The sequence below is a fragment of the Cynocephalus volans genome, chromosome X (genome assembly GCF_027409185.1).
Source record: "Cynocephalus volans isolate mCynVol1 chromosome X, mCynVol1.pri, whole genome shotgun sequence".
Taxonomy (NCBI): domain Eukaryota; kingdom Metazoa; phylum Chordata; class Mammalia; order Dermoptera; family Cynocephalidae; genus Cynocephalus; species Cynocephalus volans.
The window spans coordinates 168,496,245-168,509,952 of record NC_084478.1 but is presented as its reverse complement, the minus strand read 5'-3'; positions in this window follow the sequence as shown (position 1 = coordinate 168,509,952).

Sequence of the window (13,708 nt, the reverse complement as noted above, 5' to 3'; positions counted from 1 at the left end):
TTTTAAGTGAATGTAGAACATTCAATAGGATAGATTGAATTCTGGGCCATAAAAAAAGGCTTAACCAATTTAAAAGGATTGAAATCATACAAAGTAAAATTCTAAGGAAAATGGAATTAAACTAGAAATCACTAACGAAAGATATCTGGAAAATTCTCAAAATACTTGAAAATTAAACACTACACTTCTAAGTAATCCATAGGCAAAAGAAAAAAAAATGAGAAAAATGAGAAAATATTTTGAACTGCATGAATGTGAAAATACAACAAACCAAAATTTGTGAAGTACAGCTTAAAGCAGTACTTAAGGGAAATTTTACCATCAAACACTTAACATTAGAAACAATCTCAAGTCAGTGATATACAATTCCACCTTAAGAAAATAGGAGGAGAAAGAAATTATTAAAAGTCAACAGAAAAAGAAAATGATAAATATAAACATAGAAATCAATGAAATACAGTAGAAAGACACTAGAGAAAAAAATCAATGAATCGAAAAGCTGGTTCTTTGAGAAGATAAAGAAAATTGGCAAATCTACAAAAAAAGCATATTATATTATGACCAAGCATGATTTAGCCAGGATTGCAACCTTGACTTAACATTTGAAAATCAGTAAGCATGCTTCACTGTATTAGTAGACTGAAAAAGCAAAAAACATAATTATCTCAATAATTGCAGAAAAAGCATTTGACATAATTCAGTGCCTATTCAAGATAAAAGCTCTAAACAAATTAGAAGTGGAAGGACATCTATGAAAATCCTATAAACATGGCAGTGCAGGTATCCCTTTGACCTGCTGTTTTCCAATCCTTTGGATATATCCCCGGTAGTGGGACTGCTGGATCATATGGTAGTGTATTCCAGCTCTATTTACAATAGCCAGGTGATGGAACCAACCTAAATGTCCATCTATGGATGACTGGATAAAGAAATTGTGTTATATCTACACAATGGAATACTACTCAGCCATAAAATATTTTTCATTATTATGAAATTCTGGCATTTGCATCAATGTGGATGAGGCTGGAGAAAATCATCCTAAGTGAAACAACCCAGGTACAGAAAGAGAAACACCACATGTTCTCACTCATAACCAGGAGCTGAATCCATAAATAAACAAATAAACAATAGAGAGAGACAGAGAGAAAGAAGGAAAGAAATAACAATCACAGTAATAGATTGAACGTTTAGAAAGAGAGAAGTGAACAGTGATTACTAGAGGTGGAAAACGGGAGGGGAGGGGGAGTGAGAGGGGGGCCAATGAGGAATTGGTCAATGGACACACAGAACGATTGCATATTGTAATGATGAACAAGCTAACTATTCTGATCATCGTCACACGTTGTACACAATTACTGAAAATCAATGTCATACCCCACATGTGTGTATAATAAGTTATCCTTAAAAAAAAAAGAAAAACCTATAGTTATAATGCTTAATGGTGAAAGAGTAAATACTTTCCCTTCAAAATAGGAGACAAGTATGTCCACTTCAACTCGTCTATTCAACTCTGCACTAGAGCTGTTAGCCACAACAGCACACTAAAAAGGAATAAAAGACAGAGATTTGAAAGAAAGTAGTATCTGTCAATATTTGTAGGCAACATGATTGTCTATGGTGAAAATCCTAAGGAATCTACAAAAAAGCTACTACATCTAGTAGTAAATTTAACAAAATTGCAGAACACAAATTAAATGTACAAAAAATTATTGTATTTCTATATAATATAGATGACAAATTGGAAATGAAAAATTGTAAAACTATCATTTACTGCAATTCTCCTATAAATCTAAAACTATCCTAAAATTAAGAGTTTATGAAAAAACTACCATTTACACTAGCATCAAAAATATGAAGTACTTAGGGATAAATATAACCAAATATGTGCAAGATCTGTACACTGAAACCTACCAAGCACTGGTGACTTATTCTATTCAGGCCACTATAACAAAATTCCATAGATGGGGTGGCTTATAAACAACATAGATTTATTTCTCACGTTTCCAGAGGCTAGAAGACTGAGATCAGGACACCAGCATGGTTGGGTTCTGGAGAGGGCTCTCTTCCAGATTGCAGACAGTTGACTTCTCATTGTATCTTCATGTGGTGGAAGGAGAGTGGGCTATCTCTCTGGCCGCTTCTTATAAGGGCATTAATACCCTAATCACCTCCCCAAGTCCCTACTTCTAAATACCATCACATTGGGGATTAGATTTCAACACATGAATTTTGAGGAGACACATTCAGTCTGTAATAACCACCAAGAAATATTAAAGACCTAAATAAATGGAGAGGTATACCATGTTGATAGATTAGAAAACTCCATACTGTTAAGATTTACATCCTCTGTGTATCAGTTTCCTATGTCTGCTGTAACAAATTACCACAAACTTGGTGGTTTAAAGCAACACACACTTATTCTCTCGAGGCCAGAGGTCCAAAATGGGTCACAGTGGACTTAAATCAAGGTTTCAGCAGGACTCCACTCCCCCTGGAGACTCTAAGGGAGAATCCATTACTTGCCTTTCCCAGTTTCTAGAGCTGCATCCCTTGGCTCATGGCCCCTTCCTCCATCATCAAAACCAGCAGCATAGCATCTTAAAATCTTTCTCTGCTTCTTTCACATTGCCTTCTCCACTTAATAGTATCTCCCTCTGCCTCCCTTTCATGAGAACAACTGTGATTACATTTATGGCCCACCTGGATGATGCAGGATACTCTCAACATCCCAAGATCTTAAACTTAATCAAATATTTTGCGATAGAAGGTAATCTTCACAGGTTCCATGGAAGTGGATCTCTTTGAGGGCCATTATTTAGCCTACCACACTCACCAAATTAGCCAAATTATTCTAATGATTCAATGCAATCTCAGTGAAAATCACAGCAGGCTCTTTCGTAGGAACTGGCATTCTGACTGCAAAAGTCACATGAAAATGCAAAGGACCTAGAATGGGCAAAACAGTTGTGAGAATAAACAAAGTTCAACAGCATATGCTATGTTGCTTCAAGGCTTACCGTAAAGCTACAGTAAACAAGGCAATGTAGTACTGGCGTAAGAATAGACATATAGGACAAAAAACACAGTCCAAAAATAAGCCCATACATTTACTGTCAGTTAATTTTCCTCTAAGGTGCTAAGGCAATTCAATGGAGAAAGGATTGTGATTCAATAAATGGTGCTGGAATGACTAGATAGAAGGGGAAATGCACCTCGACTCTAATCTCACAGATCATATGGAAATGTATGTGAATTGGATCACAGATCTGAATATAGTACATTAAAGTTTACAATTCCCGAAACACATAGGAAAAATAATATTTGGAACCTAGGGTTAGGCAAGGATTTCTCAGATAAAATGTAAAATTGGACTTCTTCAAAATTAAAACTCACACTTCCAAAAGACATAATTAAGAAAAAGAAAAGTGAAGCCACAAACTGGGAGAACATATTCTGACAAAGAACCTGTATTTACTATATAAAAAGGGGTTATACAACTAAAAAAATAAGAAAACAACCTCATTAAAATAGCCAAAATATATGAAGAGACAGCCCATCAAGGAAGCACACAAAAGGCAAATAAGCACAAGAAAAGATGCTCAGTATTTTCAGTCTTTAAGAAAATGCAAAATAAAACCACAATGAGATAAAATTGCCTGCTCACTAGAATGGCTAAAATTAAAATGATGAACCATAACAAGTGTCGCCAAGGATATGGAAGAACTGGAGCTCTCATATACGCTAGTGGGAATGCAAAATGATACAGGCACTTTAGAAAACACTTTGGCAGTTTCTTATAAAGTTAAGCACGTACTTATTCCATGGCTCCAGCAATCCCACACCTGGGTATTTACACACGAAAAAGGGAAACATATTTCCATACAAAGACTTGTGTTCAAAGGTGTAAAGCAGCTTTATTCGTAATAGCCTCTAGAAACAACAAACTGGTAAATAGTTAAACCACTCACGGTACATCCATTCGATGAAATACTAAAGAGCAGTAAAGATGAACAAACTGTGAATGTATAAACAACATGGATGAACCTGCAATGCATGATGCTAAGTAAAATAATTCAGACTGAGAACACAACATACTGTATAAGTGCATTCATTTGGCATTATGGAAAAGGCAAACCTATAGACAGAGAACACAGATCAGTGTGGTTACCGTGGCTGTGTTGGGGGAAAGGCTGACTCAAAGGGGCAGGAGTGAATCTTCTGCAGTGATGGGACTGTTCCATATCTTTGGGTGGTAGTTACACAAACATGTGGATTTGTCAAAACCCACAGGGCAATCCTCTAAATAGGATAAATTTTACTGCATGTAAGGTATACCTCAATAAACCTGACTTATCTATTGACTTATCTACACATACGGACATACAAAAGTATCAACATCGTCAGCTAACATTTATTGAATGTTTATGGACTGCCAGGTACTGTGCTCTTCTTCATGCATTATTTCACTTAAGCCTCACAGCAACCCTATGAGGCAGGCACTTCCACTATTCCCATTTCACAGATGAGGATCAGGGCCTGAAATGTTAATTAACTTGTCCAAGAGCTCACACAGCTGGGATTCTGAAGCCCTTTTAATTGAGTACTATACTACATTGACTTTACACCGATAATTAAACATATTTAGAAAAGTATCTGGATAAATACACACTGAGCAGTTAGCAGTTATCTCCACTGGGAGGATGAAGGACAGTATTACACTCCTTTGCTTGTGATATGTGAGTTTTCTGCAAGGTGCACGTACTGCTTTTGTACTATGAATAACATAAGTCAGAAGCAAACTTCCAAGAGAGGAAACTGCTGTGGGAGAACCAGCAGATTTGGAAGGGTTGCTAACTAGAATATATGTAGCTTCTGTGTGTCACAGTACTGTCATCTGTAAAATCAGAGTAATAATATGTATCTCATAAGGTGCTTGTGCATATAAAACAATGAACACAAAAAGTACTTTGTGTAAGTCAATCAACCACTAAATCAGTGGTTCTCAAAAATTTTGTTTGAGGACTCCTTTGCACTCTTAAAAATTACTGAGGTCCCCAAAGTGAGGAGCCCAAAGGAGCAGCTGCAGGACATCCTCACCAACAATAAGAGCCGCTTAGGCCTGGAGGAGCTGCTTCTCTCAGAGCTGAACTCACCAAGCTGTCCCCAGACAGGCGACAGCAGTAGCATCTCCTCCTTCAGCTACCTGGAGATCCCGCGGGAGGAGAGCTCGGCCATTCCAGCCAGGTCCTTATCCAGCAGCCCTCAGGCCTGGCCCTGTCAGCCAGCAGAGCTGTCAGATGAGGAAGTGGCTGAGCTCTTTCAGTGGCTGGCAGAGACACAGCACGAGAAATGGATGCTGGAGGAGGAGGTGAAGCACCTGGAGGGGAGCAGCGCCTCCATGGCAGAGGACCTCTGCAGGAAGAGCACCATCGTTGAGACCTGTGTCATAGACAGCTGGATCCACGTGTCTGTGGCAGGAGCCACACAGACCACAGTGGGCTGGGCAGCGTCCCGGGAGATTTAGTGAAGCCAGGCAACGAGAACCTTCGGGAGATGAACAAAAAGCTGCAGAACATGCTAGAAGAGCAGCAAGCACCAAGAATATGCACTTGCACAAGGACACGGAAGGTCTGTCCCTGGAAACTGTGAGCCTCAGCAAGGAGTGCGTGGGGTCTCCTGACCCAGACCTGGAGCCTGGAGAAGACAGCTAAGGACCTGCAGGCTGCACCCACTCCCTCCCCTTCCCACACCCCAGGATGCCATTCCCTTGGGCTGTGGTGGGAAAATGCGGGCCCACTGAATAGGTCAGGAGACTGGACATTAAAAGGGCCAGAGGCCTGATGGCTGGTGATAATGACCCTGTCTTAGGCCAGAGACCCCAGGGGAGTGGGGCTCCTCAGGGAAGGGGCAGGGATTTCTCCTTCTTGGCCCTGGTTTCCAGGGTCTTCTGCCTTCATCTCTGGGACACATATTTTATGAACGGCACTGACAGATGAATGCATTAAACAAGACCCACTAGTAAGTCTAACAACTACCCTGATGTGAAGTACACATGGTCATTATTCATGGACAAAATGGTCACAGGTGCTGCTACGTGACCGTTTACTCCTCTGGAATGTTCTGTACCTTCATAATTGAAGGACATGCTACATTTCAGTTATAGGCTGGTAGAAATAGAGGCAATTTTTCCTCATTCTATTTCATGGACCCTGCCCCTCCACCCCTGCCATCCTCTCCGAGGATCTCTTGGGAATTGTTGACCCAGCTTAAGGACCCCTGTATTGCACCCATTTTGCAGATGAGATGAGTAAACTGAGGCTCAGATTGGTGAAGGGATTTGCTCAGGACTGTGTAGTATTGAGACAAGATGAGAATTCGACTGTGTGGCCCCAAAGCCCACTTTAGCCTCCTGCCCTCCACCTGTAAATCCAAGACAGCCCTGCTCACCTGACTGGTTGCTGGGAGAAATCAGTGTGGTGTGTGTGCAGTGGTCCAGTCTACCACAGGGGCTCCATGAGCAGCCGCTCCTGAGGTCCTGTGAACACCTCGATGAGGTGCAGGGCAGGGAGCAAGCGGGCACTGGGTATGTGCCGTGCAGCTGTCAGCATCCTGGATAATTTGAGGCTGTTTTGGAGGAGCTCAGCCCTCATTCAGAGGCTGGGGCTGCAAGTTGGCAAGCTGAGCACAGGCCGGGCTCGTGGCCTGGGCCCAGCTGTGTGGGGCGGGGAGCTGGATGGTCACTACGGCACCAGCAGGAAGTAAGAGAGGCTTCCCCAACCTTGACTCAAACCTGCCAGGTGAGGAAGCCTCAGAGGAGAAAAAGAATTGAATCAATCTCTCGGTTTCTTTCACATGGCCATGTGCACAAGATGAATATAGCATGGGAGATGTCAAAAGGGATCTTTTGGCCTTGGCTTCCTGCATGTGGAATTAGCTGCACGTGGTCCATTCTCTCTTGCCTCCTCTCCAGGGTATCCTGAGCCATCCCTGGCCCAGCCACAATTGCACTGAGGCACTGGAGGCTCCTGGGTATCCCAGGGCTGAGCCTGTCTCCTCTCAGCCTCTGTGCCCTGAGGGGACTCAATGGAGACCCATTGTTGGGGGAGCCTGTATAGTCCTCATGCAAGGGTGGGAGCTGGGAGCTGCAGAGGCAGAAAAGGAGCCAAGTCCTGGAACCTGTGGGGAGATAAAGGAGCAGCTGGTATCCCCTAGACAGGATTTCTGGCTTCTCTGCTTCATGTGACTTCAGACAAGTCACTTTACCTCTGAGAGGCTCAGTTTCCCCAGCTGTAAAATAGGGATCATTACAACAATCTACCTCTCAGGGTTACCAAGAGGAGTAAGTAAGTGAATGTAGGAAAAGACCCATCGCACCCAGCCCTGGTCACTGCTGGCACTCAGAAGGACGTGGAAATGGGGTTAATTGGCATGAAGTCACATTCCCTGGGCTCAGATACCAGCTCTGCCTCTCACTGGCCATGTACTCTTGGAAAAACGACCTGCATTTCCCAAGGTCAAGATTCCACATCCGTAAAGTGGGAACAATAAGCATATCGTTGTCCCAGGATTATTCTGAGAATTAAATAAAATAACTCATTAAAGTGCTTGGCACGTAGGATGTACTTAAAAAGTTGGTATGTAAAAAATACAGTTTGGGGACATCCAGGACTCATGAGTGGAGAATGCCATGCCCATGATGTTATTTGGAAGGCCCCAGATCACTAATATAGAATGTAACATAGGGAAGTATACAGCTCCCCATTAAAGTTCAAAGCATGAGTTCCATGTAAATATCTTTCCATTTCTGTCTTAGAGAAGCCATCCCGCCCTGTAATAAGTTCTTGGAACCTTTGGGAAGAAATGTTAAATGACAAAACCTAGCATGCAACAACTTGTGGCATTTGCCTGTTTCTTTTCTCAGTCAACAAACCCTCAGAGCACCATCTGTGTACCCAGCCAGATGCATGCTGGCGCTGAGAGGCCGGGGGGTGGAATGTCCGGTCCTCGTTCTTGAGGGGTTCACCATAGAAGGCCATTGGGCCTTCCAGGCTGAAAGTTCAGATGAATAGCCTAAAATTGACCAAGTGGCTGGCTTTCTTCCACTCGGAAACACACTGGAGAGTGAATATTCTAGAAGAGTTATCCAACAACCATTTCTTGAAATCATAAATGTCTGAGAGTTGCTGCAGTAATTTAGATTATCTTGTTTTCTTTATTCACGGAAGCCAAGATTTTAATGCTACATCTGTGTATCTTTTGTTAATCAGAACCAAATGTTGAGTGTGAAAATGACTGGAAATTACACTTAGGATCAGAACGTGGGGTTTCAGATTCCCTTTTGGAAGGCAGCACTGAGGAAAAAACACACAAGACGTTCTCCCCGTAAATCACCCCAGATGTTGCAACACCCGGTCTCCTGCCTCCTCCCCTCTCCTGGTCTCCTGCCTCCTCCCGGCTTCAGGAAGACTGGCATGGAGCATCCTGGGCACAGGCTTCCACGGGTGGGTAGTAAATATCCCATAGCACAAATTAAACCTCCAGCCCCATCTCTCCTCTGAACTTCTTCTTTTTCTGCTACTAGAAATCTCCACCTGCATGTCCTACAGGCACATGCAAAATGAATTCATCATTTTCCCCAAACCTGCTCTTCTATCTGCAGACAGCAAATTGACATAAGGCACCACCTGGTCCTTGCTGAGAAAACTGGGACTCGTTTCTGATCCACCACCCCCACATGCTGCCCCTACATCAATCAAGTGCTGACCCTCTTCTCTCTGATTTAGTTCCCCCTTCCTCATCCACTTGCTCCTGTCCTCGTCTGGGATCCCTCCTCAGATCCTGGACCACTGCAGCAGGCTCCTCTTGCAATCCCCCAGCAGTCGGTCTCCCTCCTCTTCATTCCCACCCAGATCCCACTTGGTCACGGCTCTTTTTGAGAACTGAATCGGAACCTGAATCCATCAGTTTCCTCCACTTGAACTCCACCTTTGAAGAAAAATATAAATGATATCAATATAAACTCATATCTAGAAGTTAGTGAAATGGGGGACATTCCAGGAGCTGACCAGGACTCTCAGGAAGCAGATGATCTTCCTTTCTCCTGTCCATCATGTCCTGGATAATGGAACTGATGGTCTGGTGGCAGGGTATGGCACCTGTGCTGGGCAGGTCCCTTTAGGACATGGAGGTGACTCAGAGACAGTCCCTGCCAGTGAGGGGCTCTGAAGATAGGGAGAGGATGACTGAAAGGAAGGTTTCAAAAGGGATCAGAGAGGGGCAGATCCAGCTGGAGAAGAACCTTGGAAGGCAGGCCAAAAGTTGGACTGATGCCCATGGGCTGGGGTGTTGGCAGAGCATTAGCAGGACAGTGGATGAGCAGTACTGGGCTTTCAGGAGAGAAGGCTACAGGCCACAAACTCTCCCACGCCCCTTTTTCAAATCGTACTAGCCTCTCCCTTGGGCTTTGCACTCGAGAATCAGAAGCGGGGATAGAGACCGCCCTGGGCCCCACCATCCCTCACCTAGAATTGGCTTCTTGGGTCTGGGCCAGCATCTCCACAGTGCTGGGAGGCCTGCCTGTTGCAGCTCAAGGGGTGCTGATTAATAACAGACTTGTATGCATTTGCTTGGTTTTGCTTTGTTTTTTAGAAGATGGCCAGGAAATAATATTTGCTGGGTGAATGAATGGCCCCCATTTCTCTAACATAGCTTCCCTCCCAGTCTGCCCTGAGGTTCCCAAAGGGCAAAGCTTGTTACAGGAACAGAGGCAGATAGGCTGCTGAGAAACCGAGCATCACTCAGAGGGTTGGAGAAATCAAATTTTTATTATGCCAGCAGGCCCAGAGGAGTTCACACTCTGAAATCTGAGCCCCAAATGAGGTTTTACAGGAGCTTATATAGCCAGGGGTTTAGGTTTTGTTTTCTTGGAAACCACATGGCAGGGGTTAGGCTGATGCAAGAAGCAGGCAGTGTTACAGAAGCAGAATGAAAAGCAGAAGGACAGGCATGGGTGTGACCTCTTCTGGGCTGTCCATATCATTCCCCCCTTTGATGCTCTCTCTTCAGTTCTTTGAATGAGCATCATATTCGGGCCACAAGGGAAAGAATGATGTAGAACACACAACAGAAAATCAAAACAAAAGCAAATATCACTAGTCCTAAAAAACAAAGTGCAGCAATTTCTGCAGGGGCGCACTCCCTCATCGGAGACCCTCAAGCTTCAGTGGTGTGTTGACTGGTCAGCTTCCAGCGTGACCAGGGCCGCGCTGTTGTTCGGTCACCTCTGGAGTCGGACCTTGAGTGGGTTTGTGGAGTCAGTCTTTATGGTCCAGGTTTCTGTGTCATCTGGTGCAGCTGCCTTTTGACCCATGTGTGATGGATCCAGGGAGGGCACGAGAACTACAACTATAACTGCTGTGGGACTGGTCAGAACAACCATGTGGGGACCTGTCCAGACAGGCTGGAGAGGTCTTTTTTTCCAATCTTTGACCCAGACCATATCCACAGGCTGATGGGGGTGTGTCCAGTTCCCTAAAGGAATAGGGGCCCATTCTAGTACTTCCCTTGTGATCTGATGGAGAGTTTTTCCTAGAGTTTGCAACTATTGGGATAACCCTAGTTCCCCCAACTGTTGGAGGTTTCCCTTCAGTTGGGCTACAATTGGGGGTGACCTGCCATACCTGACCTCATAAGGGGAATACCCCAAAGGCCCTGGTGTGCATCGGACCCAGAGTAAGGCTAGGGGCAGGATTTCTACCCAAGACAACTTTGTTTCCTGGTATAGCTTAGCTAGAGTGGTCTTGAGGGTCCAATTCATGCACTCAACTTTCCCTGAACTCTGTGGCCTATATGCCACATGGAGTTTCCCTTTGATTCCTAGTGTCTTGGTCAAAGTCTGAACAACTTCTGACACGAAGGCTGGCCCATGGTCAGATCCCATAGTTAGTGGCAGCCCATGCCTTGGTATGACTTCATTTAGGAGGGCCCTGTTTTCTTCCCATGTTTGCTCAGTATGGCTTGGCAGAGCCTCGACCCATCTGGTGAAGGAGCAGATTAAAACTAGAAGGTGCTTATAGACTCTGCATTGCCTTATTTCAGTGAAGTCCACTACTACGTCTTCAAATGCTGCAGTCCCGGTTGTTGGTGCAGCCAAGCCTGGAGGTGGCTTGGGTTTCTGCCCAGCTTGTTCTGGGCATGTGCCAGGCATTGATAACTGATGTGGGCACACAGTGAGGGGAGCCTAGTTATAAAGTAGTATTGGCTCGGTGTGGCTTCAAGGGTGGTCTTTCCCCAGTGGGTCATCTTGTGATATTGTGACACCAGCTGATAGCACAGCTGTTGGGGAACTAGAAGTCTCTGATCTGGGAGTTTCCACCATCCCTCCTCAGTGTTTATTCCTCCATCACTGGCTGTGCATTGGGCTTCTTCCTTTGTGTACCTCGGGGGCTGCATTGCTTCCAGTACCAGCATGATCTTGGCAGCATTGCCCAAGTCCACAGCAGGCTCTGTTTGGGCGGCTGCCCTATTGGCCATTTGGTATGCCACCAGTTTCCTTTACTGATTTTGTCAGTCCTTTTCTGGTGTCCTTTGCAGTGTATGATGGCCACTTGAGTAGGCTCCCACACTGCTTCAAGTAGTTGGAGGATCTCTTCTTTGTTTAAAATTGTCTTTCCCCCTGCTGACAATATCTCCCTTTCCTTGTATATGGCCCCATGGACGTGTAAGGTGGCAAAGGCATAATTCGAATCAGTACGGATATTGACCCATTTCCCCTTCAAGTTTCTGAGTGCCTGGATTAGTGCCCATAATTCTGCTCACTGTGCTGTCCAACCTTGAGGCAGGGGCTTTGCCTCTACAACTCTTTCATGAGTAGTTGTCCTTCCTGGACGTAGCTGCTCCCATCTGTGAACAGTTCTATGTCTGGGTCAGTCAAGGGCAGTTCTGTCAGATCAGGCCTGCTGGAGTATCTCATCCATTAGTTCTTCGCAGTTGCAATCTGGGGAGCCAGATTTGGTGGGTAGAAGCATGGCTGTGTTCAGAGTCCTCACTGTTTCAAGGTGCACCTGGAGGTTCTCGCAGAGCAGCCCTTGATAATGAACCATCCTGGAGTTGGTCAACCATTTGTACCCCTGACTGTCCATCAGGGCAGCCACCATATTTGGGACCTTTATGTTGAGGTTTTCTCCTAAGGTGACTTTGTCCACCTCCCAAATTAGGGCAAACATGGGTGCCAGGGCTCACAGGGAAGGTGGGCAGCCAGCTGCCAGTGTCCAGTTGCTTGGACAAGTATGCCACCGGCCTTTGCCAAGGTCCTATAATCTGGGTGAGTAATGATTCCCCTTTGCAGGTGAGAAATGAGGGCTCTAGTCAGCTGGGTCACTTGCCCAAAGTCTCATGGCCAATGAGGGTTTGAACCCAGGTGATCTCACTCCAGAAAGCACGCTGTTAAGTATTATGCTGTGCTGCCTGGGCTCCCTGCTCTAGCATGGCACATTCTTACTGCTCATTCTCTTTCTGTCCTCTCCCCAGTAGATCAAAGACCTGAGCTGCCAAGCCCTCTAAGCCTATGAGCAACTGGAGCACAGCGTCTAAGGCAACTGTGTTGCACAGAGCCCGGAGCACAGTTGGAACCAAGCCAGCACTCAACAGATGTTTGCAGAAAGAGTGCAGGGGTGCCTCACCTACTCAGACACCAAGCAGCCCCCACCCTGCCAAACCCAGGCCTCCCCCATGCCACATCCCTTGTTTTGTATTGCTTGTTTTTCTCTGCTTTATGCCAGCACCCCTTAGGCAGCTGTAAATTGATATCTGAGAAGAGAAGTCCTTGCTTATTCCTTCATTTAATGTAAATGACCTCTCACTCTTTCCAAATGGCTGGAAGGATTGCTGCTCCCTACCAGCAGTCAGCTCCATGGTCAACAACATTTGTTGGACACTCAAGAAACATCCAAATGCTGCAGTGAATTTGTCATAAATCAGTGTGTGGTTTTGCTTTGGGAAAGTAGGTGTGGGCATTGGGCAGAGGGAGGTCCCAGAACTGGCGGTGGGGTGGCCCCATGCAAAGGAGGCCATCCTGAAGGGCCCTCTTCCAGCCAGCCCTGCTGCAGTCACTGCTTTCTCTGTGGGGCACTGAGTAATTGGTTCTGCATGGTGTTTGTTACGGTTTATGTCAAAACCAGAAAGAAGGAACTCGGTGGGGAAGGCCCTTGTCAGAGACCATATGGTTGACTCCCTACTGGAGTCTCCGCTAACCTGTTCCCATTTAGGGGATAGGGGGGCTCAGGTCCTGGCGTGCATTTGTGAAACTCTTTGACCAAATTCTGCTTCCAAGGGCTCTTTTTGGAGATGGGTTTTCTTTGTAATATGCAGACTTAGAAAAGCCCCATAGAAGTGAGGAAGAGCGAGATCTTGCACTCAGAAGGACTGGAGTGTTATTCTTAAACCTCATCCCTCTGTACCAGGCTGTGCCCAGTGCCAAGTTTATGGGCTGACACTCCTCCAGTTGGATGCTTCCAGACATTGCTGGCCACCCGATTCAGAAAGAGCTAGATGGAAAATTCGGGAAGAAGCACTGTTTTCTTCCAGGGCTTTGGCCCATTTTTGCCTTCTACAAAAATACACTTTTCTATATGTAGCCACTGCTAGTCACAGGCCTCTCTCCCTTTTTTTAAAACTCAAGAATGTTTTTCAGTTTGTTTTTGCCATTTAA